This window comes from Podarcis bocagei (assembly GCF_964188305.1).
Source record: "Podarcis bocagei genome assembly, chromosome: 8".
NCBI classification, from domain to species: Eukaryota; Metazoa; Chordata; class Lepidosauria; order Squamata; family Lacertidae; genus Podarcis; species Podarcis bocagei.
The window spans coordinates 22,637,135-22,655,476 of NC_138133.1; the positions used below are offsets into that span (position 1 = coordinate 22,637,135).

Consider the following 18,342-nt stretch of genomic DNA (forward strand, 5'->3'; position numbering starts at 1 on the left):
TGTTCTTAACCTGAAACTGTTCTTAACCTGAAGCACCAGTTTAGATAATGGGGCCTCCTGCTGCCACCGCACCGCCGGAGCACAATTTCTGTTCTCATCCTGAAGCAAAGTTCTTAACCCGAGGTAATATTTCTGTGTTAGCGGAGTCTGTAACCTGAAGCGTATGCATCCTGAAGCATATGTAACTCGAGGTACCACTGTATTGTGTTCCGATGCCATCAAATTCAAATTGTAATGAAATAATAGGAGAAACAATATCGGCCATAAAAATACAATTAAAAACCAATAGGAACATTTAATGTGATGGATGTTTTCAACCACAAATCCATAGACCAACCCTGGACCATCTGTATGAAGCTTGCAGAGCCCTTCTGTGGGCCACAGTTTGGGAATCTCTGTAATAGAGAAAAAGTATTTGCACCGAGACAAGGAAAAAGATGCTAGGAATGGGGAGGAGAATTCAAGTAGGATCTGGGGAACTGACCCCAGTAGCACAGCCTTGAATTTGTCAATAGCACACTTTTGTTAATTGAACCTTTCCTAACGGGGAAGGTAATTTTTCCAAATTCTCAGATTTCTTCGGAGTTCTTCTGATCATGCTCTCTCCCTCTCTTGCATCCGGGTGATTTCCCAGTTACTTAATGGGGCCTATTGAGAGCTCACCTTTTTCTCATTTCAGCCATGTCAATACTTGCTTATACCCCAGTAATGCTTTTGTCTCCCGAGTCTATGCACATCACTTTCAAACCACCCTTGTTGCAATGTATTCCCTTGTCTTCCAGATCAGTGAAATAAATAATGCACAGAGAGGAAGTTTGGGTTGGCTGAAACAATTTGTTGCCGTTATCAAAAGGCTCCAACTCTAAATCACCCGCAAGCTGTTTATTGCCTTGTTCCATCTCTTAATTATACGAAACCTCAGCAGTTTGTTTAGTTTTTAATTTGCATAATCCAAGTACAGGGTTCATTCTGGGCAAGGACACGAGGCTATTGAGTATCTGTCCTTTATGCCACAGGGTCAAGAATCATTTCTGTGCTGTGCTTATTAATATATGTTCATAGGAATGGCACTGAAAATCTATCATTAATATTGATCTTGATTTTCAAGCAGTCAATGGTCATTGATGCAGGCAGATAAATTACTGGAATGAATTTTGCAATTGCTTGCTAAGGCTATTCATATTGATAGATGCACTATTGAGCAACTTTTCCTTTCTCCTTTTCAAAATACTAACCATGCCGATAGACATGTGGATGTGTGGGAACAAGTACGCAAATCATTTTTTCCTAAGTTCTCACAGAGTGAGAGAGATATATATACACCACATCAGGTCCTTTTTTCAGACTCTGCCGGGGAACTGGGAGGTTCCTTGGAAGCTTCTCGGGGTTACATTGGTGAGGAAGCCGTTAGGAAGACAACCTTTTCTAAAGATAGTTTGTCTTCCCCTTGCTATCCAATAGGGTGGTCAAATTTGCAGATGACACAACCGTGATTGGGCTCATCTCTGAAAGGGAGGGTGAAACGGACTATAGAGATGAGGTGGAGTGGCTGACAGAGTGGTGCAGAGCTAACAACTTGCGCATAAATACAAGGAAGACAAAGGAGCTTGTGGTGGACTTCAGGAGACAGAAGAGCAATGTCCAGCCACTTTTGATTGATGGGGTCTGTGTGGAGAGGGTAACAACGTTCAGATTTTTGGGCATTGAATTACAAGAGGATCTGTCCTGGAGTGTCAACACAAGGGGGCTTGTGAAGAAGGCACAGCAGAGACTGTACTTTTTGAGAATTCTAAGGAAAAACCATCTTCCGCAGAAACTGCTGCTTGCCTTCTATCACTGTGCCATTGAGAGCGTGCTCACTTATGGCTTATGTGTGTGGTACGGAAGCTGTACTACCCGGGACAGGTTGGGGTTGTGCAGAGTTGTTAAGGCAGCAGAGAGCATTGTTGGCTGCCCACTCTCCACCTTAGAGCAGATTTATGCCACAAGGTGCCATAGGAAGGCAATGGACATAGTAAAAGATCCATCGCATCCTGGTCACTGTCTCTTCGAGCTCCTGCCGTCGGGACGGAGATACAGGACGATGAAGACAAGAACGAGCCGTCTTAAGAACAGCTTCTTCTCCAGAGCGATCTCGGCCCTGAATGGGAAGCCTGGACTTTGAAAGTCATCTAATCTTCCTTGCTGTATTATACTGTATTGTTTTAATTAGTGTTTTTATAGTTTTGATTTTGTGTGGAGTGCCCTACCTGGGTGGATGGAGCAGCCAAGTAATTTCGTTGTTCCCGAGAGGGCAATGACAATAAAGATATTATTATTATTATTATTATTATTATTATTATTATTATTATTATTATTATTATTCCCTTCTGCGAGACCTGTGTGGTACAGTCTCAGAAGAAGGGCTGTGACCATAGGCACCAAGTTGCCCCTGTGATTGAGAGGACCCTGCCGCATGTGTGTGACATCACATCCTTTAGAGGAGGCCCAGCACTCCGGTAGAGCTGGGTACTAAAGCTGCAATGCGCACTACACTGGGTCCCCTTCAAACAAAAATCAAATAGAGTTGGCACACCTGACCAGCAGAAGGTCCCAGATTCCATCCCTGGTACCTTCAGCCATGTCCCCTGTCTTAAATCTTGGGAAACTGAAACAGGCCTCGCCTTTGCCCCATATGAACTGAAGGAGTGTACTAGAACAATTGTCTTCTTCAACTATGAATCAGGACCCACAAGTAGGTTGCAGCTCTTTCTCTCTATTTTTCTTTTTTAAGTAGAAAGAGCAGGGCAGAAGGAGACCATACCCTCCAACATTTCCCTGATGAAAATAGGAGAATAATGATAATTTTACTATTTATACCCCAAGCATCTTGCTGGGTTGCCCCAGCCACTCTGGGCAGCTTCCAACATATATAAAGACACAATTAATCATTAAACATTAAACAAAACTTCCCAATACAGGATTGCCTTCAGATGGCTCGGGGGTCGGATAACTCCATACCCTCCAAAATTTCTCCATTGAAAAGTGGGACATCCTAAGGAAAAGTGGGACCTTCCAGGATCAAATCAGAAACTGGGACGGCTTCTGTAAATCAGGGACTTGGAGAGTCTGGGAGACAGAGAATGAAAATGTGTCTTCACTTCTAATTTATACCTATTTTGTTGTACAGTGGCTTCCTTGAATCAAATGAAGCCTGTAAGGTGAATTGTGGGTGCTAAGAATTCAAAAAATTTGGAATTAAAGTGCCATCTTAAACACATCTACTAATAGGTTCAGTGGGGCTTGCTTTCAGGTAAATGAGAATAGGCTGCTAAACCTTCACACTGTGGAAGAGGTTTGCTGAAGTTGGAAAACCATTGTGCCATAGCAACTTGCCAGGCCTTCAAAAATTTAGTGTGATATCCATCCAGTAGCCCCTTTTCTCTCTCTCACTTGGTGGCAGCAAAATCCTTATTTTTACCAACCTCTGCATGCATGGGAAAGAGAGAAGCAGCGGTTCTCAAAATGCTTGACGTCTCTGTTCAGGCATACAAAGCTCTGCAGACAGAAAACATTGGGAGAGATAGTAGTCTACAGTATTTGACAACTCAACTAAAATATTCTGGAAGTGAGTAAGGCTAAAACCCAGGCAGCATATGAGGATTTTAGACCAAGGAATTTCAGTATTTTGGACTCTCAGTACAAAATATGAAAATCTTTGGAATGGAATGCAGTACTGGAGAATTACAAACATGTCCCACTCCCAGAATGTACAGAGGGCAGCGTTTAGTTTTGTAAGCCTTGATTTTTATATAGCAGCTAGGCAACTGAGAATATCAGCATGGTTTCTGCAAAGGTAAAGTAAAGGTAAAGGAACCCCTGACCATTAGGTCCAGTCGTGACCGACTCGGGGTTGCGGCGCTCATCTCGCTTTATTGGTCAAGGGAGCCAGTGTACAGCTTCTGGGTCATGTGGCCAACATGACTAAGCCGCTTCTGGCAAACCAGAGCACACGGAAACGCCATTTCCCTTCCTGCTGGAGCGGTACCTATTTATCTACTTGCACTTTGACGTGCTTTCAAACTGCTAAGTTGGCAGGAGCAGGGACCGAGCAATGGGAGCTCAGCTCGTCACGGGGATTCGAACCGCCGACCTTCTGATCAGCAAGTCCTAGGCTCTGTGGTTTAACCCACAGTGCCACCCGTGTCCCCTCTGCAAAGGTAAGTCCTGTCTATGTCACCTGTTAGAGTTCATTGAGAATAAGCATGTGGATGGTTTGGGGTGGGGAGTAGCCATTGTACACTTAAACTTTCAAAAAGCTTTGGTGATCTTCCTTACCAAAGACTCCCAATTAAGTTTAGCAATCACAGATAGATCCTCTTAAGGATCAGTAACTGGTAAAGAACAGGAAGAAATGGACAATTCTCATAATGGTGGGATGGAGCCCCACAGGAGCTGAATTGGAACCTGTGCTCTTTAACTCATTCATAAATGTTCTGGCATTAATGTGAGCAGTGAGATGGCAAGGTTTAGCGTTGAAGCTCAATTATTCAGAGTAGTTTTAAAAATGGCATTATGAGGAGCTTAAGAATGGTTTTCTCCAAACGGGGCGAATGGACATTTAAATGACCAATGCAGCTCAGTGTAAGCTGGTGCAAAGTGATGAACATTGGGGCAAAAAGTCCTACCTTCATATATATGTCATTGTGAACTGAATTGGTGGTGATTGACCAGGAAAGAAATCTTGGACTTATGGTGGATAACTTGATGAAAAGGTTGACCCAGTGTGCAGCAGCTATGAAAAAGGCCGATTCCGTGTCAAGGATCATTAGGGAATGGATTGAAAGTAAATCTGCCAATATCAAAATGCTATTATACAAATCTATGGAGGGACCACCTTTGAACTACGGTGTACTTTTCTGGTCACCACACCTTAAAAGGGAGATTGCAGAGCTAGAAAAGGTTCAGGCAAGGTCAAGCAAATTGATCAACGGGCTGGAGCAACTCCATAGGAGGAAAGATTGCATTGGTTGATGTTTCTAAGTTTAGAAAAAAGGTACATAATGGGGGACATGGTAGAGGTGAACAAAATTATGTATAGTGTAGAGCGAGAGGATTTTTCTCCCTCTCTTATAATACCAGAACCAGGCGTCATTCAACAAGAATGAATATTGGAAGATTCAAGGTAGACAAAAGATAGAACACACAGTGCACAGTTAAACTATGGAATTCACAATCACAAGACGTAATAATGTCACTGGCTTGAATGTATTTAAAAGATAATAATACCAATTCATGGAGGATAAAGTTGTCATCATAATGGCTATGTTGCCTCCATTATTAAAGGTAGTATGGATACAACTTGCTGGGGACATGGGAGGGAGAGTGCTTTTGCATTGAGGGACTGTTTGTGGGCTTCCCACAGGCATCTGGTTGGTGACCATGAGAACAGGTTGCTGTGGTAGACTGGCCTTTAGTCCAGTCCAGCAGGGCTCCTCTTACGATCTCATGTTAATCCAAGCCTTGGTTTGACACCATCTTCATGAAGTCCAATTAGGACTCTCCCTACTTCCCTTTATTTAGAATTCCGAGGGCAGCCCAGAAGGGTTGAACGCCATGAGAGAGGCAGGGACATCTCCTTCTTTTAAAATCTAAGGGCTTATCCACACTTAAATTTTGCCCAGTTCTTTCCAGGCTGTGCTTTAAATATCCACCTCTGAGTGTGTTCAAGGAGAGGTGTGGCTTTCCCTGCTAAAACCTGCTCTTTTAGGCCGGAAGGTTTGAGGCCTAGTTCTCCAACTGTCACTCCTCATTGGAGTGACACTCCTCCAACTGTCACTTCCTTATTGAGAATGCCTGCCGGAAGGAGAAAACGAGGTGCAAAGAGCCAGAAGACCATTATTGAGACTCACAATTCCTCTAAAACAAAGAATCGGCAGAGAGCCAACGCCATCTGCCCTGGCTCAGAAACAGAGCGGGTTGAGGAAACCGAGAAATTGGAGCAAATAGAACAAACAGTGAGTAACAACGTTGGGGGAACCTCACCCCCCCTTAAGGAGGATCTCAATGACCCGACCCTCCTCCTCCCAGAGAAAGCTAATCCGTCCAAGAGGGCAGGAGCAGGAGGGATTCCTCCCACTCCTAACGCTGACCCACCCATGCCTCTAGAAGGCAGAGGAGCCTGCTTTCAACCAATTCGGGATACGCACCCCTACCAAGAGATTTGCATGTTGTCTGCAGATACTATGGTTCTGGTTCTCCAAAGACTGGATGAAATCCTCACCAGAATAGTTAACATTGAGAAACAATTGGATACTAGTTCCTCCCCTTTAAATGCCCAAGGGATGATAAGAAATGACTCTGTTAACAACTCACCAACTCAAACTATGGATGAAGTGAGGTCCTGTCAAGTCTTGCAAACGAACCAGATAATGCTTGAGATTCACCGATACACTCATAGGTGGATGAACCGCAGACAAATTACTATGTCCTTGTCTCAGCTCTTGAATTACCATTACCGAAATGTAGATCTAGAAAATTTCCACTTCCTGCCTACCTTGAGAAACACCATGCGCCTATTTATGACCTTTAGGTCATCAACCCTCCCATCTCGACTCATGGAGATAAAGGATACTCTATGGTGGTCCCACTCTCTCCGCCCAGTGAGGGTATTTAAAGACGAAACAAGGAGGCAATTGGTCCCTTGCATAGAGTCAAAGCTAATGCGGATAAAGGAAACCAAGCTCAACACTAGAAATACTAATTGCCCGAAGGAAGAAAAGAACTCTATAAGCCTAGAATTACAAGACCTGAAGAAGAGGCTAATGAGTATAAAGACTGAGATTTCTACCCAAAATATAAGGACAGTAGAGCCTAGAGCACAATATTTAAAGACGTCCAATAGCTCTTTATCCCATAGAAAGACATCAGTGCAACTCCCTGTTCCCTTTTCAAACGACACCAAATTAGATGAGGAATTTGGCACCTCCGACATTTCTATGGCAACAACACCTAAAGAATTCTATGTTGCTGACAATCTGGAGATATCCAGCACCAACTCTACATCTGGACCTTTGCCTAATGTTCCAAAAACTTATCAGAATGATCAGCCTTCTCTACTGTACTCCTGGCGAGACAGGATGGACAGATCTTCCGAATTCGAATCTGGCTCTTTGTTGGCCAGTGATCCACATTTTATAACACATACCTCATTAATACTTCCACAGCCACAGATAGAACCAACAATCCTCCAATTAACCCAGGAGGGAGAGGGGGATTGACAGTTAATGAAACACCATGGGACTGTCCCCCCCGCTTGGGGTGCGGTTGGTTGGGTTTTATCTTCTAGGGATACTTACCCTATCAGACCTCCACCTCTTTCCCATACCATTTTGACCCAGGAGTCCTGGCCCAAGGATGACTTGTTATTGAGGGGATGTTAGCCATCTATTGGGGAGGCTAGTATGGGATCTAGGATTTCCACAATTGAAGGGCTAGGGAGGAATGGCGGTAGGGCTAGATATCTCTATCGGCGAAGGGTTTCGAGATGCAGTGATCCTCGAACCCCTTCCAATCTACGCCCCATCCCAAGGGATGAGGGTAGGGAGAACAAGGATTACACACCTCCGTCATTGGTGCTGTGCAATGCCAGGTCCATAGGCAACAAAACTGCCACCATGCGTGACTTTTTTGTCTCGCAGGGGATTGACCTGGCTTGCGTGACGGAGACCTGGGTACGGGAAGGCGAAGTAGTCTCCCTACATGAGATAACACCCCCAGGTTTCTCTGTCCTCCATCAATCGCGGACTGTAGGTCGGGGGGGGGGAGGAGTAGCGTTGTTATTCCGGGAGGATTGCTCTTTCAGAGCTCTGCCATCACCGGCAATCTCCGGCATTGAATGTGTTGGTCTCGTGTGGGGCACCAAGGAGAGCTTGGCTGTCTGGCTGGTGTACCGACCACCCAGCACATCTGCAGCCACCCTGTCAGATCTGCTGGAGGTGGTGGCGGGCTGGGCCTTGGAGTTCCCAAACCTACTGGTTTTGGGAGACTTCAACGTCCATGCCGATGCCGCTCCCTCCTCACAGGCTCTAGACCTAGTGACTTCCATGGCAACACTAGGGCTCTCCCAGTTTGTTTTGGGCCCCACTCATCAAGCAGGCCACACGCTGGATCTGATCTTTGGGGCTGGCATAGATGTGATCATGCTCCCCGCTGTGAAAGTGCCATGGTCTGATCACTACGCTTTAAAAGCCAAGATTGACTTCCCGCTCCTCCCCGGCTCGGGTGGCGAGCCTATTTGGGCTCGTCCGCGAAAACTGATGGATCCTGATAGATTCCGACAAGCCTTGCGGAACCCTGCTCCTCCTGGCGACTCATTAGATGACCTTGTTGAGGACTGGAATAACCGGCTCTTGGCAGCCATTGATGAAATCGCGCCTAAGCGCCCTCTGCGACCCCGTCGAAACCGGGCCCCTTGGTTTACTGAGGAGCTCCGGAAAATGAAGCGGGATCTCAGACGGCTAGAGCGAGTATGGCGACGGACTCGTGACGGAGCCTCAAGAACATCTTATAGGACGCTTATGAAAGCCTATGAGATGGCTATGAAAGCTGCTAAGAAATCTTACTTTGCAGCTTCTATTGCATCCGCTAGCTCTCGCCCGGCACAACTTTTTAGAATAATTAGGTCAATAACGTCCTTAGGAGGACAACCAAATTTAAGCACAAATTCGACCCACAGCTGTGAGGCATTCGCGAGCTTTTTTGCGGAGAAAGTCCTGTTGCTCCGCCGTGACCTCCCTGCCAATTTAGATACAGTGACTGAACTGGAGGCCCCTCGACTGACTTCAGGTCCAGTGTTGGACCATTTCGATCGGATACTCCCTACTGATGTGGATAGATTCCTCCAAGTTGGTAGGCCCACCACCTGCCTCCTTGATCCATGCCCGTCTTGGCTGATTAGGGAGTGTCCAGATGTTGCGCGGACCCCCCTGGTTGAAATTATCAATTTGTCCCTTGACACAGGGACATTCCCAGGGGAACTGAAGGAAGCAGTGGTGCGTCCACTCTTAAAGAAAGCTTCATTAGATCCCTTAGACCTATCCAATTACCGCCCAGTTTCAAATCTTCCATACCTGGGTAAGGTAATTGAGAGAGCGGTTGCTGAACAGCTTGGTAGGTTTCTGGAGGAAACATCGGCATTAGATCCATTTCAGTCCGGTTTCCGTCCTGGTTTTGGGACGGAGACGGCTCTGGTTGCCCTAACAGATGATATCCGTAGACAACTGGATCGAGGCGGGTCAGGACTGCTGATCCTTTTAGATTTGTCAGCAGCCTTTGACATGGTCGATCATGATCTTCTGGACCATCGCCTTGCAGACGTGGGGATACAGGGCATAGCCCGTAACTGGTTGTGCTCTTTTATCTCTGGTCGGGGACAGAGGGTGGCACTAGGGAGGGAAATGTCGTCACGCCACTCCTTGGTGTGTGGAGTGCCGCAGGGCGCAATTCTCTCCCCAATGCTTTTTAACATCTTTATGCGCCCCCTTGCCCAGATTATCTGGAGCTTTGGGCTGGGCTGTCATCAATATGCTGATGACACTCAGCTCTATCTACTGATGGATGGCCACACCAACTCGGCCCCTTACACACTGACCAGATGCTTGGAAGCTGTGGCTGGATGGTTTCGTGGGAGCCGATTGAAACTAAATCCTTCGAAGACAGAGGTCCTATGGCTAGGTCGGGATAGCATGGGGATGAGGGACCAACTCCCTTCTCTTGCGGGGGCCCAATTAGTGCCATTGCCTTCCGTTAAGAGTTTGGGTGTAATCCTTGACGCCTCCCTTTCCATGGAGGCGCAAGTCACAGCAACAGCCAAGGCGACATTTTTCCACCTTCGCCGCATCAAGCAGTTGGTCCCTTACCTTTCCCACCCCGACCTGGCCACAGTGATCCATGCGACAGTCATCTCCAGGCTTGACCACTGTAACTCGCTCTACGCGGGGCTGCCCTTGAAGCTGTCCCAGAAACTCCAGCGGGTACAGAATGCTGCAGCGAGGCTCCTCACAGCGTCTCTGCCATGGGAGCATATTCATCCAGTGCTTTTCAAGCTGCACTGGCTCCCAGTGGAGTACAGGGTCAGATTTAAGGTGCTGCTTTTGACCTTTAAAGCCCTTCACGGCCTAGGACCCTCGTACCTACGGGACCGCCTCGCCTGGTATGCCCCACGGAGAGCCTCAAGGTCCATAAATAACAACACCCTAGTGGTCCCAGGCCCTAAGGAAGTTAGATTGGCTTCAACCAGAGCCAGGGCCTTTTCAGCACTGGCCCCAACTTGGTGGAACGCTCTGTCTCATGAGACCAGGGCCCTGCAGGATCTGATCTCTTTCCGCAGGGCCTGTAAGACAGAGTTGTTCCGCCTGGCCTTTGGATTGGAGCCAATTTGATTCCCTCCGCCCCCTTTTTCTTTTTTCTTTTCCTTCTCCTGCAATGAGGCTCCATTTTAATATTTTAATGTTCCATTATTTTAATGTTGTATTTTATTTTTGTTTTTAAGTTGTAATCACTCATCTTGTTTTTATTATTGCTTGTAAGCCGCTCTGAGCCCGGCCTTGGCTGGGGAGGGCGGGGTATAAATAAAAAATTATTATTATTATTATTATTATTATTAGTTATCTGCCTGCTCCCAGTTCAATTTTGATTCCTCTGCTACAGCCCTTGAACCAGAAGCCCTGTGAGTCAGGCAGTGGTTCCATGTTCCACGCGGATGGTTGGAGGAGGAGAAGACAGCTAGTCATTCAAAGTCAGGTATCACGGCTGGGTCATAGGCAGCTGTCCAAGACAGTTCAGGAGCCAGGAGCCAGAAAGCAAGAGTTTAGCCAGGGAGTGAACAATGAAGAGCAAAAGGAATCAGAGCTGAGGAGCAAGTTGAAGTTGTGGGACAAGCAGGAGCCACTGTTGAAGATCAAACCAGAAGTCAGGGGCAAAGCAATGTACACTCAGGAGAGCTAAATAAGACTTGGTCCCAGGCAACCATACCCGTTTATAGTCCTTCCTGCCCAGGAAGGTCCCATGGCCAGCTTGCAGGTCATAACTGTTGAGGCAATTGCTGCTCCAATCTTCAGTTCTGTGGCTCACCATATGGGGAAGCCACACACAGGTCCAAAACAACCTGTAGTTACAAACCTAGCAGTTCCTGACACCGTCACTGAAGCTTAGAATCTTCTTAGTCCTGGGAATCAGGTCATCCTAGATAAATGACAAGCACCTCCCACACCAGGTGCACTTCAATATTCTGGACCCAATTTTGCTGAGGGAGGCCACCAGACTCCCAGGTATTGGCCAGACAGCCCTTAAATCTAAATGCATATCATTGAACCCAGTGCCCCACATCAGGGTCAGCAAAAGAAAGTAGGAAGAATGCAGCTCTTCCTCCTTGTCTTTGCTTGCCTTCAAACCTCTGTCATTCTTTTGTCCTCACCCTTTTGGAACCAGCTGATTTTCTTAATGTCCTTAAAATATTTCTGTTGTTGTTGTTGTTGTTGTTGTTGTTGTTGTTGTTGTTGTTGTTTTTACTGTATTTACTTTGTTGCCCTGGGCTCCAATCCTCTCTTGTTGTCTCTCTACCTTCTGCATAATCTGTCCTCACATTACAGGACCGGATCCTCTTTCCTCTGTGCCTTGGACCAGCTCCTACTTTGCCTTCTGCTTGGACCTCATTCCATCCTGCACCTGCACCTGCCAAATCTCTCTTCTGGCTGGCGTTCTGCAAAGATCCTGAGAGGCTGCCCGCATTCTGGGCTCTCTGGCCCTGTTCCTGACAATTCCACACTTTAATTACAAAAAATGCATGATCTGATATTAAGCAAAGTGAGTCCTGTCAAATTAGTCATTCAGACAAATGTTTCCATTTCGTGGGATGACTCAACAACTTGTTGGAGAGGGGGAAAAAAAATCTTCATTTACATAACTATAAGTCCTACCACAGCTTAATCATCCCTTTTGTCTGAACACATTCCATTTTTTGAATATTTGCATTTCACTGGCCACCTGCCATTTGTTTAAAGGGTAGGATGTAATTAGAAGCACTGGCAGTTCAGTGGTACATTTTTTTTAATGGCTCAAATGCAGTTTGGGTGTCATTACAGTATCTGCTGCAATGCTATATACTATTGGAATGTCCCTGCTACTCAGAAATGTAATTGAAAATGTGGCTAAATTGAAAAGGCCTCTTTCATCTTGGTGCCGTGATGCATTTTGCTTAACATGCACGCCGCAAAAATGCAACATTTGAGGGCAGAGTGCTGTGCTCACCATAGCTCTGATGCAGTGTTCGAAACTCCCATAGTTCTAGGTGTATTATGTGACAGGGGATCTCATCTCTGAGCTCTGGGAGCAGTACTGTGCCTAAGATTTCAGATTAAAACTGCAGAGTGGAAGGAAAGGAGGACCTTTTTCTGCCTCCCCACTTCCAGCTACTTTTTGAAGACTGGTGAAAAGACCCTCTTAAGAATATTAGGGGGTTGGGCAGGGGGAGGACTAGATCATGTGAGAAATGAACACAGTATTTTAGCTGCAGTTCATTCATTTTCAGCTTTGTATTCTTGTTATTTTAAAAAAAAAAACATTCTCTTGTTGCTCCCGTAACCTCGGTTTAAGGTGCCATTTAGCTCTTAGCTTTCATACCTCAGTTTCTAACACTGCTCTGAGGTTGCCCTGTGGTTCTGCGCCCACTTCAAAGCAGATGGCTTTCTCGAACTAAGCCTTTAGGCTCACAGGCTTACCCATCGAGAGGGCTGCTTTGTACAAAGTAATGGCTGAAAGCACTAAACTGTGAGGTGAAAGAAGGGCACCGTATCTTGTGTGCTCCTCTCTACTGCTGCTTCAGGCAGCTTAGTGTTACCAAGAAGTAAGCAAGTGACTATGGTGGCAGCTGGGTAGCACTGAAGAAGGGGGTCTATGCAGGTGACTGTAGCAGCCATTGGAAAGGATGGCCACTACTACAGTCATCTCAAGGCTTCTGACAACATAGAGGCTTTGCTTAGGGCTGCTTTGTGAATCAACCCAAATGCTGCTTCTCCCTTTTTGCCACATTGCTTTCACATACCCTCCAACTTTTCTCTGATGAAAATAGGGACGTCCCATTCCACAATGATAATTTTATTGTTTATACCCTACACATCTTACTAGGTTGCCTCAGTCACTCTTGTTGTTGTGGTTTAGTCGTTTAGTCGTGTCCGACTCTTCGTGACCCCATGGACCAGAGCACACCAGGCACTCCTGTCTTCCACTGCCTCCCGCAGTTTGGTCAAGCTCATGTCCGTACCTTCGAGAACACTGTCCAACCATCTTGTCCTCTGTCATCCCCTTCTCCTTGTGCCCTCCATCTTTCCCAACACCAGGGTCTTTTCCAGGGAGTCTTCTCTTCTCATGAGGTGGCCAAAGTATTGGAGCCTCAGCTTCAGGATCTGTCCTTCCAGTGAGCACTCAGGGCTGATTTCCTTCAGAATGGATAGGTTTGATCTTCTTGCAGTCCATGGGACTCTCAAGAGTCTCCTCCAGCACCATAATTCAAAAGCATCAATTCTTCAGCGATCAGCCTTCTTTATGGTCCAGCTTTCACTTCCATACATCACTACTGGGAAAACCATAGTCAGTCACTCTAGGCTGCTTCCAACAGCAGGTGAGCTGCTTCTGCTTACTTGGAGGGAGAAAGGGAGGGATGAAACAGATGGGAGGGCAGCATGGTGCAAAAGCACTGGTGGGCTCAGCCAGTGTGTTTGCACTGCTCCGACCTGGTCCAGCCTCACCATTTCCGATAAGTAGCAGCTTCTCACCTTCTGGGAAGTCAGTTAAGCATCTCTGCCCCACATCTCTGCCCTCTGCTGCTGCTCAGAATCTTTATGCAGGTTTCTCTCACCTTGTCCAATGATGGAAAATTTTCTAAAGGCAGGGGGATTCAGATGACCTACTGAAGAGCCATTCATTCTGTAAGATGGTCATTTTTTTTTAAAAGGCAAGCTTCTTTCCTGTTGTGAAAATTGTACATGTACAAGTAATGAGGACGAAAATTAGATAGCAGCAGCCAAAATTGGATAATAGCAACATCCCCTCTCACCATAAACTCTGAACAGGTCATAACCCTTCATGCAAAAATGAATTCTTGTCCTCCTTCTGCAATGCAAAATCATAATAGGGATCTGCTTGACTGTCAAGAAAGCATTGGCTGAGAAATGAACATGTCAGGTCAGAGCGGCAAAGGGCAAACACAATCCCTATTCTTTTTATAACATATGGCAAATGTTTATTGACTATACAAATTCTTTAGAGTGGGGCAGGAGTCCACCCAACACTCACGGAAAAATGCGGTGCGATCTTTTAGAGTGATTAAATGAAACTTTATTACATAGCATGACAAAAGTCTGTAATTTTATTGGGAGTTCTGGGGGAGGGTCAGATGGGCAGGGAATAATAATAATAATAATGAAGATTGTGTTGATAATAATTGTTGTTCTTGTTGTCTTTCATTTCTCTTTTCTTTCTTTCTTTCCTTTTTCCATTTTTCATTTTGTTGCATCAAAAAAGCTTCAATAAAAATTATGCAAAAAACAGCAAAAGTCTGTAATTTTATCAGGATAAGTTTTTTTTGTTTTCTGCTGTAACAATTATTTTATCAAAATGTATCTTCTGTGACATTAAAAATAAACAAAAGCATTATAAAAAAAGAAAATAATAGGAATGATATTTAATATATGAGATGCTCATTCCATGTGCTTATCTTGCAGTAGAATGTGCTGTGTTTTCATACTGTGATTTTATCTTGTGAACTGCCCTGAGACCTGCAGTACCGGCTGGTATACTACTACTACTACTACTACTACTACTACTACTACTACTACCCCCCAAATCCTGGTCTTCAGGTCCTGCCCTGCCATTTGAGAAAATAGCCAACAGTAGCATCATCTTTGGGGAGGGCACCATTATAGGGAAACTCAAGGTCAATTTATTTATTATATTTTTGCCCCCATAGGTGGATAAACATTTGGATCTTATGTTCACATTGCCTTGGGTTAGATGCTCCAGGATTACCTGGAGGAAACCCACTGAACAGTGTGGGATGTATTTCTGAGTAAGCATACCTAGGATTGTGCTGTCAACCTCAGTTCAGTGTAATACGGGCTTCCTAGAAGTTTATCTGATGGCTGTTGCCAACCATGGGCTCTGGGGAATTGCCAACAACGACTTTTAGAGGAAGGCAAGGATCCCTTACTCCCCCACCAAATAACACCGGGCAAGCAGCAGACGCTCTCTCATTAGCAAGAGTTCAAAGCATAAATGGTAAGATTTAAATTTTATAATTATGACAGTATGTATGATCTGAGCGCGGATACCTAGCTCAGGTGGGTAATTACAGATCTTTAATACATAATTATGTTTCTTGGAAACATAATCACCTTCCTCTAACTACTCTATTTTGCAACATTCAGTGCACACGTAATGTAAATTATGCATTTAATCAGAACAGTTCTAATTGGGCCATTTTCAATTCCCTCCCATAAATACAGTTATTCATTAGCTGGGCTTCTAAAAACTTTATGCACCGAGATAATGTGGTTCTGAAAATACGCTTTCCCCAGAATAAATTTAGCTGCACTTGAAGAGGTTGTATAAGGACAAAAGTGCATCTGTTGAAATCAACTCTCCCTTTAAAATAACAACAATAATTAATAAACTGTTCAAGTGCGACGCTGATTGGACATGTAAGTTGCAACCTACCTGTAGGAAGCAAAAATCCCATTCAACTTTCATAAAAGGACCAAGATGGAGAAGGCATAAATCCATCGGAGACGGGGGTTGCTCTTCTGGTCTGCAACTGTGCTTAGTTTTACCAGTTTTGCAACACACCCATAAATCATCTGGAAAATGCACATATTGGGAGCAGGAGGGCTCATAGCCTAGGGTGAAAGGTAAAGGTAAAGGGACCCCTGACTATTAGGTCCAGTCGTGGCCAACTCTGGGGTTGCGGCGCTCATCTCGCTTTATTGGCCGAGGGAGCCGGCATACAGCTTCCAGGTCATGTGGCCAGCATGACGAAGCCGCTTCTGGTGAACTATAGCAGTGCACGGAAACGCTGTTTACCTTTCTGCCAGAGCGGTACCTATTTATCTACTTGCACTTTGACGTGCTTTCGAACTGCTAGGTTGGCAGGAGCAGGGACCGAGCAACGGGAGCTCACCCCGTTGCGGGGATTCGAACCGGTGACCTTCTGATTGGCAAGTCCTAGGCTCTGTGGTTTAACCCACAGCGCCACCTGCGTCCCTAGGGTTACTGCTTGCCAATTTCTTATCCACATAGAACTAACTGTGGTGCTTCTCTCTATACCAATGAAGCTTAGTAGGGGATTCAGGAAAGTTTGTGATTTTCTGAATATCCCTTCAAAATAAAATAAAATGGTCTTGTCATATCACACCAAGGTTCCACTAGTCCAGGGTTTTGTTTTGAATAGTGGACAGCTGGTCCAATGCCTGAGGATAGTTAAGCCAGGGAAGGAAGATATTCAACATCTCCTCTTGTTAGTCCTATGTATCAGGTATTCAGATACCTTTCATGGTCACCATAGGAGGTATGGGCAGACATATTGGCTTAAAGCATCCTGCAAATGACCCTAAACCACAATTAGGTAACCTTGCTAGGAGTCTAACTAGGTAGGAGCCATTAAATAATCTTCTACGGAAACAGCTGAGGCTGCATTTGCTGCTACTACTGCCATATGGCACCCATAGGGCTGAAGATTAGGAACTGGGAGGGACGCCAAGAGAAAAGTGTGGGCTGAATCATTGTCTGAAGGGGAAGTGGATACCTGTAGAAACTATTTCTACAGTGATTTGCTAAGAACAGGTTGCGGAGTGGTGTACAGGGGTTTGAAATCATAAAACATTATTTCTCATTCAAAAGTTACTGCGTGCCCTCTAGAACCTCTCTACTGTTTACTCCAGTTGAATGTATGGGAAAAGAATACATATGCTATATAATGAATACGTAAGAGTGTTGTCATGCTGTGGTTTGGTTGGTTACATACAGGTGGCGCTGTAAACTACAACATGATGAGAGGCAGTCCAGGTGAATTGCAGAGGAATAGCCAGAAAAGACTGTGGCAGCTCTGCTCAGCTCTGCTTCTTCATCTACCTGCCAGTCTTGGGGGCCCTGCTCTCAGGACCATGAAAGAGAAATCCTGAAGAGCTGCTGCCAGCCATTGTACACAATACTGAAGTGGATGGACCATTGATCTGACTCACTATAAGGCAGCTCCTTATGTTCCTATGAGATGGTTAGATGAAAATTGTATGGCCAAAGAGAGTTGCCAGCTTTTGGTTTCAAGATTCATGTTTCCTGGCAGGGGAAGGGATGAGATAAGGGGTCCAAAACTTAGAACAATTAAAGGAGCAGAGCCTGTTGTAGTCTGGTGGCCAGCTGAAAAAGCTTTCTGTTTCCTTCTGTGGGTAGCTGTTGCCTCAACCTATTAAGTAGTGGGTTGACATAGCAGCCGGCACAGCGATTTCTTCAAGTAGCTCTTTTATTAAGATAAGCTGGAATAGAACTGACTGCGAACAGCTCAGCCGGCCTGTATTTATAGGCAGCCGGCTGTCAACATTGTAACCACAACAGCTCAGAGTTCCCGCCTAAACTAACTGCCGCGGACCTGAGTGAAAACTATCTACAGACCTGAGTGAAAACTATATACAGTATCCCCCTGTTGGCCCAGGGTGAAAATACACTACATAACACCCCTCCCCACCGAGATAAGGCGTTAGTTACAATCGTAATGGTTTCCTTATATACAGCACTACGCGTAATGGTTCAATTAGGCACAAAAGCATATCGGTTACATTTCCCATACTTAGACCAACAGTGATACCTGTCCAACAACGTAGTCCTTTAAATGAGTTCGGCGCTTGGAAACTCTGCCAGACCGCCGGGGACTGGTAGCCAAGTCCGGAGGGCCACACAGTTCTCGCTGAGGCTGTGGTGCGACCCTAGGTGGCGTTGGAACCAACTCCCCTGGATCCGCTGCTGTGGGTGGAGCCTCCGCAAGTGGAGTGGTCTGAGTCTGTTCTGAGACGGCTTGGTTCGGCTCCACGCTGGCAGTTTGCGAGGGAGGTGTAGGTGGGGCCTCACCATCTGTACGTGTCTCTTCTGGAGCCGCAAGCGCAGTTGGGGGCACCTCGGTAGTGTCTAAGTCGCCAACCCTGCGCCTAAGCTGGTCTATGTGCTGTCGCCACAAACGTCCGTCTTCGAGTGCCACCTGGTACGAGTGAGGTCCAGTGACTCCCACTACTGTGGCTGGCACCCAAGGGATGTCCCCCACAT

The 18,342-nt window shown here is 45.8% G+C and overlaps 1 long non-coding RNA gene across 1 annotated transcript; it reads right to left on the reverse strand.

Annotated features, from left to right (window-relative positions):
- Positions 1-3,464: 3,464 nt before the first annotated feature.
- On the reverse strand, positions 3,465-12,836 carry LOC308593513. Its single transcript, XR_014010990.1, has 3 exons — positions 12,661-12,836; positions 4,668-4,774; positions 3,465-3,537 (listed from the first exon to the last, which is right to left on the reverse strand). It is a non-coding gene; the product is annotated as an uncharacterized lncRNA (long non-coding RNA).
- Positions 12,837-18,342: the final 5,506 nt, after the last annotated feature.